The 17,366-nt window shown below is 43.2% G+C and overlaps 1 long non-coding RNA gene across 3 annotated transcripts; it reads right to left on the bottom strand.

Moving 5' to 3' along the window:
• Window positions 1-8,743: 8,743 nt before the first annotated feature.
• LOC112987395 (uncharacterized) lies at window positions 8,744-17,206 on the bottom strand. Of its 3 annotated transcripts, none has more exons than XR_010392293.1 (3): window positions 13,349-17,193; window positions 12,534-12,710; window positions 8,744-11,779 (listed from the first exon to the last, which is right to left on the bottom strand). It is a non-coding gene; the product is annotated as an uncharacterized LOC112987395 (long non-coding RNA). The 3 variants fall into 3 exon arrangements; XR_010392294.1 differs by having other exon boundaries at window positions 13,722-17,192; XR_010392292.1 differs by having other exon boundaries at window positions 12,534-17,206.
• Window positions 17,207-17,366: the final 160 nt, after the last annotated feature.

The raw sequence follows: 17,366 nt of genomic DNA, 5'->3' as shown, positions 1-17,366 counted from the left end.
CTATGTCCTTTGGGCCAAATTGTGCTTATTGACTTAAACAGAAAAAAAATTCAATTAAAAGAGATATTTTAAAAACTACCATATGAACTGACAGTACACCACTGTAGAAATTATCACACAGACTTTTTTAAGTCACTGAAATACTCTTGCATGTAGTAGCCAATTTTCAGTCAATTAGACTTCAGTATTATCCAGGCAAGATTTTTTCCTACAGAGGCTATGGACATATTCCTCAATGAGAACCATTTACATGACAAGTATCAGATTTCAAAGTTCTCAGATACATGAGTTATGTGTGTGGTGGAGAAAAGCATGCCAGTAATTTTCTCTAAAAATAGGGAAAACGTATTTATTTCAGTCTTGCGGAACTCAGAAATGGCTAAAGTGTTCTATTTTGCACACACAGACACATAAGCATGAACACAAAAGTCTGGATGTAAACCAAACATGGACAGCTTCCCTGCAAGAGGGAGCTTTTCAGAAGCGAATGAATGAAATATATGGAACGTGTCTGCAGGTACAGCTGCGGTCAGTCCTACAAGCTTGTTACGGTCTAGGTGAGCGAGTCTCAACATTTCCTAAACCCTGACACCTTTGTTGCTTCCCAGCATGCCGTCTCCCTCCCAGCACCTTCCTGAAGTGCAGGACAGGTCACCCAAACCTGAAACTTCATCTCAAGCTTCATTCAGCTTTTGAAGGGAACTGAATCATCAGCTTTGCTGACTGAGCAAAGTACCAAACACACACTTAACTTTGAGCTGATGAGCAATCTTCCTGAAGCTGATAGAAATACTTGAATGTTTAAATTCAGAATATGCTTCCATGTTTTGCTGGATCAGAAGCAGTATCTTTAGAATGGAGCCCCCTTTAATTTATGATTTCCTGGTTTCAGAGCAAGGGAGCTAACAGTGAAGTAGTAGGAAAAGCATCCTGTAGAGTACTTATGACTGTGTAATAGCCAAAGAGACTCCAGTACAAATAAACTATCTGCTGATAATGATTTGATTTCTGCTGGGTAGGACCTTAAGTGTGTGAGTTGAGACAACCAGTTCAGCCCCAGTGGAGAGCTTGGTCCCGCTCCAGTCATATTCATTTCACAGAGAAAAAGCAGCCTAGCAGTTTTGTCTGCTTTACAGCCAGCGACACAGTGACAGAACGCTGTAATAAATGGGGGAGAGAATGTGGCTGATCTGTGTTTCCAGCATCTGAGCCTCTGAAAAAAGTTATGTTTCATTTAGAGCTCTAAGGAAGGACTGTGTGTGTAAGTACAATGCGGGCTTTTTCTCTTTGCCATGGCCTGGAATTTGTTTGCCGGGACGGGCTTCTCTTTCTCCCTTAACAAATCATCACAATTTCAGCAAGCACTTCATTGACTGCTAACGCTGCACCACCAATAATTTACCAGAATTGAGAAACTTATGCTTTCATTCTGCACGGTTAAATTATCTCCTGCGTGCCTGGATTTGTTCAGTTTTGGATTATATACTAGAGGCTCAATCCTACCCTGATACTGGGCACTGTCTCTAAGCTTTTAAGAGTATGAGCAGTCCCAAGGGTTTCAGTGTTAAGATAGTGGGTGAATATTTGGTTCAACTGGGGACACCCTGCTGGGCATCTCGGAAAAGAATTACAGACTTGCATGAACGCTATGAATTAGAAAACAAAAATGCTTGCTCATAGTTTATCATATTTTTAGGGTATGTATGACGTTTTGTGAAGTCTGGGGTGTCAGCACCAAAAAGCACCTTCTGCAGAATGTTGCATCAACACAGATCACAAATGGTCCCTATTATTTAAACAGTTGCAAAGTTAGTTTAAAGCTAGATGTGACCGTTACAGTAAGATGGACACACGAGCACAAGACAGAAATGAGAAAGCAGCTGACTTGTGCAAGACTGCAGCGATGCCTTGCTCTGGGACTCTTTTGGGGGCGAATTTTTTATACAGTGAGGCGATATTGCATAAAGCTGAAATGTAATTTCGCATGGTAGCCTTAGTGCTTAGATTCAAACTTGTATTAACCTGAGAAATAATATAAACGCCATTAAAAGGCCTATTCTTGTAACATTTCTGACCCACTTCAGACTCCTTTTGGTAATCTGGGAAGGGACCTTTGTTCCCATGGCAGCCCATAATTTCCTGACTGAAACAGCTCAGCTGAGCTCTGAATGACACAGTCAGGCATTTGGATGCTTATCTTGCTTCCAAGTGTTCTGAGGTTCCTCATTTCTCACCTATTGCACAATGCCCCAATCTCACTGGGAAGGTGAGAACTGGATCAGAAAGAAATATAATTGCTTTTTTTTATTAGCTTATGATATGGTCCCGCCCTTCTATGTTGCCAGCTTACCCAGTTATTCACAAATGATGATATACATACAGTGAATTATATAATTATCAGCCTATAATTACAGGTATATAGATATATACATCCCCCTGGAGGAGAGCTGGGCTTGGCACATAGCTGCTTGCACCTCTGGGTCTTTAGGGAATTCATGCCCATTCTCAGTAGAAGATTATTTATTTATCAAATGCTTGAGACATTTATGAAAAATGAACCCAAAAGAATCCTTTGATTCTTTTTAATAATGTTCATAAAGTATGTAACTGAACAAATCCAGGCATGTAGGAGCAAACTCACTTGTGCAGAGTGAAAGCAGAGAAGTTTCTCAATAGTAGTAAATTATTGGTAGCACAGCATTGGCAGTCAATGAAGAGTTTGCAGAAGCCATGCTGATTTGTTAAGGGAAGAGAAGATGCCAGTCTTGGCACAGTGATCAGAAGCCAACACTGAGAGAGAGAAGTCAGTACTGTATTCCCATAGGCAGCCTTTTTTTTTTTTCCCCCCCAAAAGTTTTGAGGCCAGAATTAGTTTATCTTATGATGCTGATTTAATGCTGTAACTATAGATAAACCCTCTTGCTTTCCCACTATGTTTCAATGCCTCATTTTGTCATTGGGGCAGATAGTGATTCTCAGCTGATATAAATCAGCAAAGCTCCACTGATTTTTAACAAAGCTGTGCCAGCTTCTGTGAGCTGAGGGTTTGCCTAAAATGTTTCTCTAGTTGTAAAGCAGACACTTCAGCAGGCAAAGCTGATGTAAGTTGAATATTTTTTTTGGCTTGTTTTTCTCTGTTATATCTTTCAAATGCTGCTCTTGTTCATAACTGCCTGGATGCTTTCAAGCCTGTGTATTAGAGTTACAGGGCCTAATTTGGCTCTTACAATGGTGCAAGTCTAGGGTAGTTCTATTTAAATCAAAAGCATTACACAGAGATATTGCGCTGATAAAAGTAAAAGCCGTATACTTGAGCATAGCAGCTGATCTGCAGATCTCATAATGTGCCCGGTGTCTTTCCAAGAGTTTATTTGCAAACAAACAAACAAAAAGCATCATCGTGGCTGAACAGTTTGATTCCAGCCCATGGAAAATGGACTGAGCCTCTGCCAGATATAAACTGTAGACACTTGCTAATTACAATCTGAGGCCAGCTTACAAAGTTCAGTAAAGGAGAAAACTACCCCATTCAGATCCTCTTTCCCAGTTTGATGACATCATTTGCATTATTATGTTGTGATATGCCAGATGGGAAAATTTGAGGTGGGGATGAAGTGAAAATCCTGGTTACACCTTTTCTCCAGGCTATCTGCCTCTCCATCATTTTACAACATCGCAGCGAGTCTCAGACAGTTTGACTCTGCCATCTCCAGCTGGTTTGGACCAAACAGATAAATGCTGAACCATTAAGAATCAATATATATTTCCACTGATGTGACAGGTTATGCTGCACATAGCTAACCTTAATTTAATTAGTTTATTTAAGCCCAGTAGAATATTTAAATAGAAAGTGAAGATAATAGTATAAACTCTGTAATTTCTACTCCCTGGGGGAAAAGGAGGAAAAAAAAGAGAGAGAGAGAGAAACAGCCCTGCATTGAATGCTTATTGAAACTGAAACATATGTATTAACATATGGCAGAATTTCACTTACTGTATGTTTTAGTGCAGAGCTGATGAGGAAGGCATCTGTGCTGAGAGCGTCTGAATGGAAGCTCAGATAATGAGCAGAGCTCAAAAAATACACTCTGAAAGGTTGGGATGTGTCAAAGTGCCCTGCAGTTGATTTGTGTCAGAGCCAAAAGAATCTACTTAAGTCTCTACACAGGTACGCTGCTGTGCTTTGCTTTCTGCACTGGGACACGTTTGAGTTTTCATGTGCTACTTTGGGCACCAGCTTTGGAAGTCTTGGCCAAATTCCCAACTCCTGAGAAAAATGGTTTCAAACTAGAAATGCTGACACAACATCTACTTGGAGCTTAAGCAAGTACAGTAATAGTATCACCACTCAACAAAGAAAAGATGACTAGAGAAGACCTTAAAAACCAAGCACTAGTCTGGATTAAGACTTGAACTTCCTTTAAGGACCGCAGCGCTTTGGAGCTGGGGTTTTGGTTTTGCACTTTCTGCAGAAATATGAACTAGCTTATCTGTAAACATAAACTCTTCTCTTGAAGTAAGAGATGCTAAGAAACAACAGTGCAAGCTTTCTCTGGTGAGATTTCCATCCCAGTCATACAAACTTCTAAGGCTTCTATAAATCTAGGTCTTTCAGTTTTGAGATGAACCTCTGAATAACGTTAACCGTTTCTCTGGCACATAGTGATGTGGTGTTGCAGTAAACTGTATACCTATAAATACTCTCTCATAGAAGAGGTTCTTGCTGCCAAGTACTAATATTACTAATGGGCACTACAAAGCCACATTGTTCTGCACCTATTTACTGGAAGTAAGATATCAGGATACCAAGTATAATTACCCTACTGCCTTAAGGATAGAAGTCTTTCTTTCTGATTTGACCACAGTAGAACATCTGCATCGCTCAACCGCAGATTACCTGGCTCCTGGGAGATGTTTCAAAGCACCCAGTTGCTACTCAGTGACCCAGAAGAAAGTTTACCACCTACTCACACAGCCTCATTTTGAAGTACTACACCTCTCATAAAAGAAAGGAATCTCAAACTTCTTCAGAGCTCCTCTTTTAACTGTGTGAACCACGTGTGCACCATTGTACAGATCACAGCTTTTTGGTATGAAGTCATACTCCAGAGATTTCCAAAAAAGCAATTATTGAGGTTAAGGTATGAAGGAATTATTGCACAGGTATTGAGGTATGAATGCACATCCGTTGCTCTTCATGGAGGTTAGTGTGGAAATAAAGGAAAGAAGTTGGGACAACTCAAGCTGTCTGTTTCCCAGAAGCACCAAAAAAGTGATGCAAACAAGGCATCACAGTGTGAGAACCAAAATTCTGTTTACTAAGGAGATCTGCATCTGCCATACTGCAATTATTAGATGTCCTGCAGAAACTTTTGGAAGTCTCAGCCCAGACCCTGTACCGTGGGCTGTGCCTACAGAACCAGGTGGGTCCTGCCATAGAGAGATTTCGGTTCATGGCTCTGGAACACAAATATGTTTCATATATTTATCGAACTCTGCCCAGGTGCAAGTTTCTTCTTCACAGAAAGGAAAGGTTGTAGGATTAGGGCCAAAATAAACTAAATGCACAACAGATGGAATTATTGTCTTAGTTCTGCAAGGTAAAAACTGAGGTGCAAAGGCCCTCGCTGAAAGTGTAAGCGTGCTAAGCTTTTCTTCGGTTGTTGGGGAGGGCATTACACCTAGTTCTCTGTTCAGTCCCTGCACTGGAGGTTACCTCCCATGGTAGAATAACAAGGCAAGAGAAACCTGCCTGCACTGCCACTGCTTAAAGACAAAATCTAGGCAAATAGTTTCAGCTGCCTGTGAAGGTAGGTTTGTGCTAAGCACCCAGATTTTACGCTGAAGTGGCTGACACTAATATTGTTTGGAGGATAAGGGGTAGCCTGTGGCAGCAGACAGCTGAAAGTAGCGTCATCTTTAGGCAGCGTAGGAAGATTTTCCAGAGCTTGTCTTTTAGCACTCTGAATAAGCTCCCTACTTAAATCCACCTTGACTGAGAAAAGAGCAAAATAGATTAAAATCTACATATGTACAAAAAACATGTAAATATCTGCTCAGGTATATAAATAACATTGTGTATAGAGTTGCAGAGTTTTGATCTAAGTGAGGCAGAAACATGTGGAGCAGGCCTGGACACTGAATCTGGATCTCCTGGGTCCCAGCCCACCATTTCAATTGCAAGATTATAGTCTTTGTGAGTATGGATTTGTCTATCCTGTGTGTCTTTTCCATCATCTCTAAACTTGAGTGACTCCTATGACTAATGTGATTGTAAGTCATAAAACATTAAGTTATGACACAATCAAATCAAAGCCAAGAAATTCATAGTTAGGGTGTAGGCTACATTCTTAACTCAAAACCAGAAAAGCTGCATTACAGGGTAAACAAAAGGGTGAAGTGTCAGCCTGCATTTTTCATTTTTGGGCTCTTATCAGTTTGTATCAATTTAAGCCTTTTTTAAATATGTAATTTCTTTGACTTATTTTTTTCCCTCTAGGAACTGAAAATTATTCTGCTTTGAGGTCTGGAACCTGCCATACAATAAACACTACTTAATTGGGACATGCTTAATAGGGATGGCCACTTTAATGGGACATCTCCTAGGGAACCTATTTATGTTAATGAGACTGAATGACAATGACTGTTTCTTAAGTGGGGCAACAAAAGGAAAAAAACTTCACTTAACAGGGATGCACTCAGCTGTTACTAGTGTGTTAAGTGTTTAACCAGGTGTTAAATAGGTTTAAAATTCTGAGCTTCCATCTTTTAATTCAAAAAGGGGAAATTAAAACATTTATATCATGATGAAATGCAGTGGTTTTTGTATAGTGGCATTTAGTGCAAAGAAAGGGCCAGGCTGTTTACAACTATGCCACAGACGGGATTGAGGTTCCCTTCCATGATGCTTGGAGTAAAATTTTAAGTTCTTTGGAGAACTACCTGTAGATTGAATTTGTTCAGAGATTTATTGCAAAAGCTGGAAGTAAAATCCATATATCCTAATTCTTGATGCTATATTTTATCCTCTCACACCCCAAATCTTTCCACTTCCATATTTAGAATAAAAAGATTCAAGCAATAAAATAAAAATAGGAAAGCGTATTAAATCTAAGTGATCTTTTCACAGAATCTTCAAAACCCTTAAGAATGAGTGTCTGAAGACTTCCAGGAACTTCCAAAAGCCTGTAAGCGATTTGCAAGGATCTTCTCTTCTTGAAGATCTATAGTGTTCTGTGGTTTTCTCTGAACACACACACACACACACATATATATATATTTCAAGGGCGAACGGGAAACTGTTAAAGTTGTCTTAAAAACAAAAATCCCGTCTTAGATGACAGCTACATGAGTTTGGGGACTCTCCCAGGCAAACCAAGACATCTGATTATGCCATTGTATCCTGTTTGGCAAAGGAGAGAGTGAAGGAAAGTGATAGACATGAGGGGCAGATGGAGTTTGCCTAATGTGTCTGTTCTTTTCTTCGCTGCCTTTTCAATTTAAGAATGTAGCAAAATAGCAGCTGCTCATAATTTCATGAATCAAGAAGTATGTAAATTTCAGCTACAAAATTTGTTGCATAGTTAGACACACACAGGGGGGAAAAAAGGAAAAAGATCTTGCTTGCATCTACAACTTTCTTCATCTTGCATGCAAATTTAGCTTTCAGGCCTGGTTCTCCTCTCGTTTCAGCGTGAACTAGGAGCAGCTCAATCGATTTCACTGTCATCACATAGGGCAAACTGTGAGAATGGTGCTTTAAGGGTTCTGCTAGTCCCTGCTTGTTGCCCTAATGCTGGCATGGAAGGATCAGCTTGGCTTGAAAGGATCCATTCGTGCCCCCAAGCCACCACAGGGGCTCTCTGCTGTACTCTGTTTCCAGGCTGCGGATGGAGCTGGTGAAGGGGAAGGGGTCACGAGAGGAATATCCCCACGCGCAGGAGAGCTGGAGCTACCATCAGCTACCTGAGGATGCTGACAACCGCTACAAATTGCAAGGGGAATCACATTCCTCGTATTTCAATCCGTAGCAGTCACCGAGTTAAAGATGGAAAAAGTGACTTAAAATGCATCATCCCAACGTATGAAATGCTGCTCAGAAAGAGCTGGGGATCAGGGCCTCCATATACTATACAGCTGGTTTTAGTTTTGAGACAAGATTTACCAAACACATGTAAACCGTGCATATCTGTTTGAATACTTTTTGTGCAAATAACTTCCTCTGTGGTCAAGCTGTTCCTCGCAGATCCGTGCTACAGCTCTGTGCTTTATACTCACCACTCTTTTACCCTTGGATTGCCACCAGTATCGGTTCACACTCAGAGTACGAAACTGTGAATCAGGGAGCTGAGTTTGGCAGCAGCAGTCAGGAGAATTTACAATGCAAAACACTGAGCAAACTCATGATAAAGGGCAGAAATCATCTCTGGGTTAGCTCCATCCAAGTCCGTGGGCCAGATCCTGAGCTGCTATAAACAGATGCAATACCGCATATTTCACGGGAGCTGCAGCCTTTTATATGATTTGGCCCAACAGCCTCTGATTTTGCACAGATGCAACTTTTCATTGATTCTGCTGGGCTTTTTCCTGATTTTTCCTGATTTCTTTCCCCTCAGTAAGCAAGCAGAGCATTGGTCTTTCTTCACCAATTAGAACTGCCCCGTAACTATATCTACCAAGCATCACGAAGTCAAACTTTAAACACAAAGCATCAGCTGAAACTGAATATAAAGGAGCAGGAGGGCAGAGTTTTATGATCGATATTTTATTGGCATCATATAAAAAAAGAAAAGCATTTCACGTATTTCATAGAGGCATTTTATGTGCAAATTTAATATGAATCCTTTTCTTGTTAAACTCTTACGTGATCTATGTACTTCAGTATATAAAACACGGTATAGGACAACTATGAACAAGTTTATTGAAACAGCTTGGGCTTCTGTTGACATCACCAACCACACAAGTGCTTGCTCAGGGTTGGCGCGATCTTATCAGTCTCTCCTTATATTTCAGGTTACCTTCTTGTTCATTTTCCCAATATATCTTTCATTGTAACAAGAACTCAACTCATGGGCAGATCTCTAAGATAAATCTGCTTTTCTGTTTTGGGAATATGGCTCTAGTTCTAATTTTGCAGACTGCGTTCAGGCAATACTCCCTTTGACTTCAGGGATTTTTGCCTGAGTAATCCTTTCAGAATTGGACTCTCCATGAATTTCATTTACTTAACAACTTGGCATTACATCTGTAAAATATTAGCCCAGTAATGTAAAATATCAAATTAGATTTATGCATTAATCTGATCTATTTATGAAGCCTGATAGGCCGTTCTGTTGCACTACATTATTGCAATTCCAGGCATTCTGAGTCACTTAAGATTTATATTGGTGATGTAAGAGAAATAAAAAGCAAAGCTTATGGGTCTGATTCAGTAACCCACGTATATTAAAACTAAGTCCAAAATTTCAAACAAAGTCTGAAATAAATTTCCACTTCCAGGTAAACCAGGTAAATATTTTTCTATCAATCACAAATGAAGGAGCGCACATAAAAATTGCTAATCAGGACTAATCAACAAAACAATGAGCTGTTAAAAAGGACTAAAAGGTCAAAATAAATATCTGAACTGCAATGTATTCTCTAAAAAGCCTTGGAAAAGATAAATAAGCGATTGTTTCCTTTCTGTGTGACAGTTACAGTCTGAAAAGTAAAGAATTACTGGCTTTCATACATGTTCATAAACTGCATTTATAAACACTTCACATAATTAAATTATATTTGTTTCCTCCAGGTTGGCTGCCCTTGAACATTTTTCTCCTCCTCGCAGTTAAAAATTTTTTTATGTAATTGTCTCATGAAAGTCAGTCTTAGGTACGTGGCCCTGATTCAGCAGCCAGCCACACGCAGCACGGCACTTAAGCACATGGTAAATGAATGTTTTATATGTACTTTGGTGCTTTTGAAACCTGGATGCTTGGAGACAACCCTCCAAAATGTTGTTATTACATTGTAAACCCGTTTACCTCTTCTCTTTAAGAATGTTTTCAATTTGTTTTACTCTTGTTGGGCTGAATCCAGCTTGTTATTTACTGAAAGAGCACAACGAGATGAATAGGCTATGGCCTGCACTAGCCTACACCCATGGACATTCGTAGTGACGCCATCAATTCCCACATAATTTCTTTGGATTTACATCAGGTTAAAGCCCCAGTCTAGGATGATGCCAAGCAGATGTAAACAAGGGCTATGATATAACTGTGGAGAATCATGGACCAAGTAAGGTGAGAGCTGTTTATTTCTAAGGAGAAGGTAACGTTTGAAAACACAAAATTATATGGATTTTTTTGTAACTATTCAGTAATCCATCACCACCCAAACAGCAAATAGGAAACAATGCAATGGTAAGGGGAAGAAAAAAGATTTTTTTTCCTATACGTTACTAAACAAATAGCAGTTTGATACGTTATCCTGAGCACTGTGATTCATTTTCAAGTGTACCATTTACCTTTACGGATATTCACCTTCTAACCATGGCCTTCATACACTGCGCCTGCAGAAATACTAGTGCTGAGCCGGGTATAGTGTGTGCCTGCCATATGCTTGCCTTTGTGAGAGCTGGCTGAGCCGAGCATGGAAATCGGGGCAGTCCAGAGGCTGCTCTGCATAGTTTCGAAGTGGCTTTCATGTGGGAGCTGCATCATGATGGGAACCTGGTACACTCCCTTCAAGGAGGTTCTCCACACTAAAGCGTTTCTTGCAGGACGTTGCATCAGTTTTGCCAGTTTCTGGTGGCTGCAGCGAATTTACGACTTCCTCTTAGGGTGTCTATTTTTTCCCTTTCAGAATCCAGAATTCCTGTTTCTTCTACCCTAGCATTCATATCCAACAACCACAAACACTGTTGCGCTTGGAGAAATCATCACGGTGCCATCGAAGTCACAGTTGTGTTCCTAAGGAAAGACATGCTTCCCAAAATGAAACCTCATATGCCTTATTTGAAGGAGAATCACCTCGGACATCCCAAAGCCAGCTATTAAGCAGTCCTCCCGCTGACCTCCACCACACCGAAGAGCCGAAATGGCAAAAGTACCTGGGGAGTTCTGCAGCATTTGGGGGCAGGTAGATGGTGTTTCCCTGAGAATTTGTGCATCACAGCCATCAATGTGTGCCACACATGAAAAGTTAGCAAAACCTTTTCTCTGCAGTGGTTTTCCAGTCCCTGCGTCTGGTACTTCACTTATTCTCCTCTCCAGCTTCCCGATTGCCCTGATAGCCCTGCCCAGGGGGGCTAACCCACGTGGAGGGTTTTGCTTTGCACCGGTGCACAAGGAAGATGTGTTGCCTGTCTCCATGTTTGCCCATCGCCATACATGCCCGTCTCTCTGTCCCAGAACACCGTCTGCCGCAAGCCTCCCTGCCACGAGTCCTGCAGCAGGGCCCAGGTGTGGACACCTCTCCTGTGACACCAGCATTGGAGCCAGCGTGTGACACCAACGGGGGAGAGCGGCTGCACCACCAGGGCCACAGCCACGGGGTGGGGATGGGACAGGGCTGGGAATGACGGACGGAGTCAGAGAAGGGAGCGAGTGCCAGAGAGACACCAGAAAACGCAGCTAGAGAAGGGAGCAGTGAGTTATTCTTGCTCTTCCTCCCTTCACAGAGGGGATGGAGGAGCGGAGTTGCCATCTGAAGCATTTGTGCTTGGAAAGTGAAAGAAGACCTTTTTTCTATTTTCTTTTCCAATATAGGATCGGTTTTGCACTCACACATTCCATACGCCCTGTGAAAGAGAAAAGGGCAGGTGAGAGCGTATGCTTGGAGCTGCATATTTATATTTTCTGCTGTGTGCTTCTTGCAGGTGGCTTCTTACGCAAGCCCCAATATACAAGTGTGTCTCAGTCACCAGGAGATTTTTTTATCTCTTGTGACCACAACTATTGTACAAAAGGGAGAAACTGAGGCAAGATTCAGCAAATTATTTAATGCCACAGGAGAGATCTGTGACAGTCACTGAATTCAGGTCGCTCAAGCTCTCCTCCAGAGCTAGACTCTGTAAACCGGCTTCCTACCACGTGGGGAACATACGCAAAGTAAACAGAATACAACCATCCCAAACTGAGTTTTGGAAAACAAAAGGGCATTTAAACGAAGGCTGGTTTCAGCCTTATATAACTAATATGTGAAATATTGTATCTGAGAATCTGTACAAGTTGGGAGAATCACCTGGCAGGGACAGAGGTGGAGAGAGCTAGCAGCGGAGCAAGGACAGCGCAAAAGGGTCCCTGGCCCAGCAGGAAGGGAGAGACTGGGAAGAGCAAGGACTTGAATGAGGAATGGACTATACGAAGCAGGTGAGGAGAGTCATAGTAGGAATAAAAAGTGCTAATTACCAGGAAAAGGGATGTGCAAACCCCCCCCCCCCCAAACCCCAAAACCCTAATAGAAACTGGTAAAACTAGAGGGAAAAATAAGAGAAAAGTTCCAAGCGAGGGGAAATAAAGTGGGCATTTTGCCTGGGAACACAACCTACTCACTTGTCTACTAGCCCCTTGAGGGATGAAGAAGATAAATGCCCAGATCAAAAGAGCAGCAGCACAGGTCAGGCAGAAAAGTCCTCGTGGGAGCGTGCCCTGCCTAGCTGGGAAAGGGCACCAGGAGGCTCAAAACGCTTCCCATCCAGCAGAAAGCTCACTCTGATACCGTCTTGCACACTGAAGAAAGGATAACACTTACAAATTAAAAGTGGTATGAACCATAAACTTGCGTATACTCGGTATGAAACTGTTACTCACTGCCAGCTACAGGCAGTGGATAATCTGATAGGTCCTTTTCCTCTCTAATTCTTTTGATTGCCTATGGGTATTGTTATTACTTGCGCTGGCCAAAACATGACCTTGCATCTGGATAGAATATGCCATAAGAGAAGCAGTTATTTAACAGAAATGTTGTGAACATATTCAGCCTGAAAGACCGACTCAATTCATTAGGCACATCGGTATAGCCTTTCTACTGGGGTCTTCGGTAACTCCTACTGCACGTGGCAGAGAATACCACTACAATGTCGTCACACGTTTTTGTTGGTATGGGTTAATCCACAAATCCTGCAGGAAGATCTGTTGTGGATTATGCAGGACACTTATGAACATCTTCAGAGTTAAAGAGCAAGTAACCACACAGCCCAAATTTACTTTGCTTTTAATTGTGGCTGTTTTCCCTGCCCTCTATGGGAATTGCTTTCTTCTTTTCCAGTTTCCAGCGTCTATCTGGGACTATGCTGTAGCTGGGATTCCATGCTTAAGTCACGTATAACTCTTTCTATATGATTTGTGCTAAAACTTTTGCAAATTACCTACGAACATGGGAATCACCATGCTGGTTCAGAGCAAGGGTCCACCCAGCTCTCACTGCCAGTCACCACGAGTGGACACGCTGGGACGGGCAGGCAGGCGCAGGCGATACTTCCCCCCAGGACTCTCCCAGCTTCCAAGCACTTTCAGCTCAGAGGATTCCCTGAGCCTGTACATGTCGCTGTGGCCAAATCACTGGCCAAATCCCCTGGCAATTTATACGCTGCAAAACCTCTGTCTATCACAATATATATAAATCAATGCCGAATTAGAGTCACTGACAATAATTGGGAAAAAATTATGATTTGAAAGATGAATATGGGTTTTGATCTTAATTTGGGCTAAATCTCCCAGCAACATAAGATAACTGTCTACCGCTATGCTCTGCCATCCCTGTGGAGTCTCGCTGGGCGACGGGCACGGTGGAACATGGATGGACGGAGGAAAGCTCTCAAATCCTGCTCGGCGTGAACAGAATGGCGCTTTCACAAGGGAGAAGGATGGGATTTGGGGATGAGGCATTCCTGTTCACTGGGCACAGACGTCTGGAGCCGGACAGCCAGAGACAAGATGCTGTTGAAGAAAATGCAAAATGAGAGCCATGAAAGCGAGGCAGGAAGAGGCAGAACAAGGAGAAGGACCTCTGTTACAGGAACTGTGATAGAAATTTGGAAGTCAGTTTAAGTGAAAATTGGAAGAAAACAACAGAATCAATGGAGAAGAGACTCAAAGTCACGGTCTTCCCAGGAGAAGCAGCACCTCAATTTACAGTGTCCTGGCCCAGGAAATAAGCCAGATTTGCAAAGGCAAATGGAAACCTAAGTCCGGTGATTTAAATTGGACTCATGGTCCAAAATATCTTAATGAATCCAGACTGCTGCCCAGAGGAGCGGTTTTGACAATGAATCTTTTCTGACAAGTCTTGGGCCCTTGCAATAAAGGTCCATTTTCCATAATATTCTGGACCATCACATGTGAAGCATAATAACACCAATTGTCATTGATGGCCCAGTGCAAGCAATAGAGCAAATGTGTTAGTTAAATATCTGTATTAGTGATATTTTATGACACAATGACATTAATAAGGAACAAATTTTAGTTAGATATTTTTCTAATTCCTAAAACGGTGCCTGTGATGACCATACCTGGAAGAAAATGAAAAAGAAATCTGAGTAACATATTTAAAAATATTTTGGATGTAGCAAGCATTATTTAAGCACTTTTAGTTATTGTCATCATTTTAGATATAAACTTCAAATATACTGTACTTACTTTTTCAGTATTGTATTAGCACATGTTGAAAGAAGTTAGCATTTACACAGATCAAATCTAACCTTAAGAAAATACTTCAGGTTCTCTCAGACAAACACATGAGACTGATTTCTCAAAACATACTAATCCAAGGAAACTTTCTTCTAACCGCCTTCTTGCCAGGGCGCACCCAGTTTTCAAGGATCCGTCTTCCATCTCACATGGGCACGTTTTAGCAGAAACAGAAAACAAATTACCATTTGCCCCAAGAGCTTTGTACCCTGCAGGATGCAGAATCCAGCCCTAAGAAATACCGCACTTAGAGAGCAGAGCTGTCAAGCGAGATTTCCTTGGGCTTGCTGCCACACAAAATGGCAAATAAGGGACTTGATCCTGCACCGAAGACAGTAGGAATTACAGGTACTCCGCACTTGTCTTCCGGCGCACTTAAGGTTTCTCGGTACTTCCAGAATCAGCTGTACTGTTTATTCTTATTCAAAATGATATAGCTAAAAGCTTTAGTATCTAGCCACGCAGCTTTTATTTCAAATTGGCAATAATGTGACAAGATGTAACTCCTGCAAAAAGATTACAATAATGTTAAAAATATCATAAAATATTATTTATATCAGGATTCATTTGCTACCCCATATGACAATCATTCATACTTCTTGACAGATATAAACCTCTGCTTAACACATTAGTATCATAAATATTACCAGATATAACACTGTAATTTAATACCTACCAAATGTATTTTAAAATATTACTCAATTTAAAACTTTGGATTTTAACCAGATGTGTTTCCAGAAAATGATTCAGGTCAGATGCTTTTTTTCTTTGCCTTTTTTTGCGCGTGTGTGTTCAAAGCGGAGCACTGCCATGTGATTTATTGTACTACGACTGTGTGCCCCGAACCTAAAACAGCACCGTGATACTTCATCCTCGAGGCTTACACACCTGCAGTCCAAACTAACAAGAGAAACATCCCCATGGCACGGCAGGAGTCTTTCAAATGTCTCTTTGCAGTTGCCTGGACACAGAACAGACTGGTGGAGCAGGGAGACGGCGGAGCGAGGGCGAAGGCAGCGACTCCAGCCTCTTTCATCTAGAAAGGGGGGACCGTGGAGAGATTAGAGGAGAGGATTTTGATTAGATCACTGGAATGTGAAATGATGCTTCCCAGGATTAAAACCTTATTTTAGAGCTCCCAAACCGGTTACGTCGTTAGTCACAATTCGGAGGCTCGCGCAGCTCCGGCCCCGCTCGGCAGCGGCCCGGCAGCCTCCCGGGGGGCAGGCGGCCCCGCGCCCCCCCGGCACGGGCACCCGGGAAGGAGGGAAGGAGGGAGAGGGGCTCCGGCCCCGGGCGTCCCAGCGCGGGGGGCGGTTTCACCTAGCGGAGCCACCGATCTATCTCTCCAGGTGGAGGCCTGGCGTTTCCATACCCAAACGCCATCAGCTTTATTCCCAGCGCAGTCAGCTAACAATCCGGCGGGCTGTAGTTGTCGGGCTGATCGTTACGTGGAACCCATTAACATAAAAACTGCCATCGCAATTAGTATCTTTGTGAGCAGCAGCCTCAGCAAAAAATGGAGATGGAGGCTGAAATAATGGTGCTTCTCCAAAAGAGACTGCAGCAGATTGGGAAATAATCTGTAGCAATTGCTCTGCTGCTGCCTCTGCCATAAGTTTGCGAAGACAGACAGAGCCATTTTCAGATAGTCAACCCATTGGCTTGAGTGAGCACTAAATTCACTTGATGATCAAATACAATTTGAGGGAAAATCTACAATCACTTACTTACCCAGAGGAAGATGTATTTTCCTTTTCTAGATGAAGTGCAAAACAGGGAAAGTAGCAGTATTTGGAAAAATACAATGCAGCTTATTGATTTTGGTGGGAACAGGTACAGACTGTATTTTGCTGATTTCCCAGTAAGGAAATAAGGAATATTTCTGTTGGGTTCTTTTGGATAATGTATTTTCAGACTGTTTCTGTACGCTATTTTGTTAAGAGATGAGCCTGGTAAAATGTTCTGGGCTTTTCAGGAAGGGAACAAGGGAAATGCCTGTATTTATAGAAACATCGCTGTTTAGAACCAAGTAAGTTATTGCATCCTTCTAGTCGCTGTCTCTATGGCTGTGCCGCGCTGAGCCAGGATCGGATCTTCCAGCCCCCGAGCGAGTCGCCCCTCCAAGGCGGCGGTCAGCGGCACTAACCCCAGGAGTGGTGCCCGTCTCCGTTTAAATAAATCCCTTTTACAGACATATTCGTACCGCCCCGGACACAGTGATTCAGGCCGGCTCGAACGCACTTCTTCACTGCTGTTTCCCCAAACTCTCTCCACTCAGACGTCTAATTTCAGACCCGGGCTCCCCGCGGGCGCTGACAACCTCCCCTCCCGGCTCGGGAACCATTTGCCGCGCGATGCTCCGCCGTGAGCCCGCACGCACCGCGCCCGCCGCCCGCCCATAGCGCCGCCGCCTTTCGGGCAGGCGACACCGGCGCCGCCGCCCGCGGGGGCCGCGCGCTGCGGGGGCCGCGCGCCGCGGACAGCGCCGGGGCCGCGCCGGCCCCTCCGCCCCGCGCCCCCCCCCGCCCCGGGCGGCGCTCCCGCCCCCCTCCCCCCCGCCGCGGGGGGGCCCCGCCCGCCGCCGCCGTGGGAGCGCGCGGGCGCGGCGCCCCCTCCCCCCCGCGAGCGCACGGGCTGAGTCCGTGTTCCGGGCCGGGCGCGGGCTCCAGGCCGGGATTTGGGCGCTCCCCGCCC

The sequence above is a fragment of the Dromaius novaehollandiae genome, chromosome 19, assembly GCF_036370855.1.
Source record: "Dromaius novaehollandiae isolate bDroNov1 chromosome 19, bDroNov1.hap1, whole genome shotgun sequence".
Taxonomy (NCBI): Eukaryota; Metazoa; Chordata; class Aves; order Casuariiformes; family Dromaiidae; genus Dromaius; species Dromaius novaehollandiae.
Note: the sequence above shows the minus strand (reverse complement) of the source record. Positions and strands in the feature narration are given on the sequence as shown.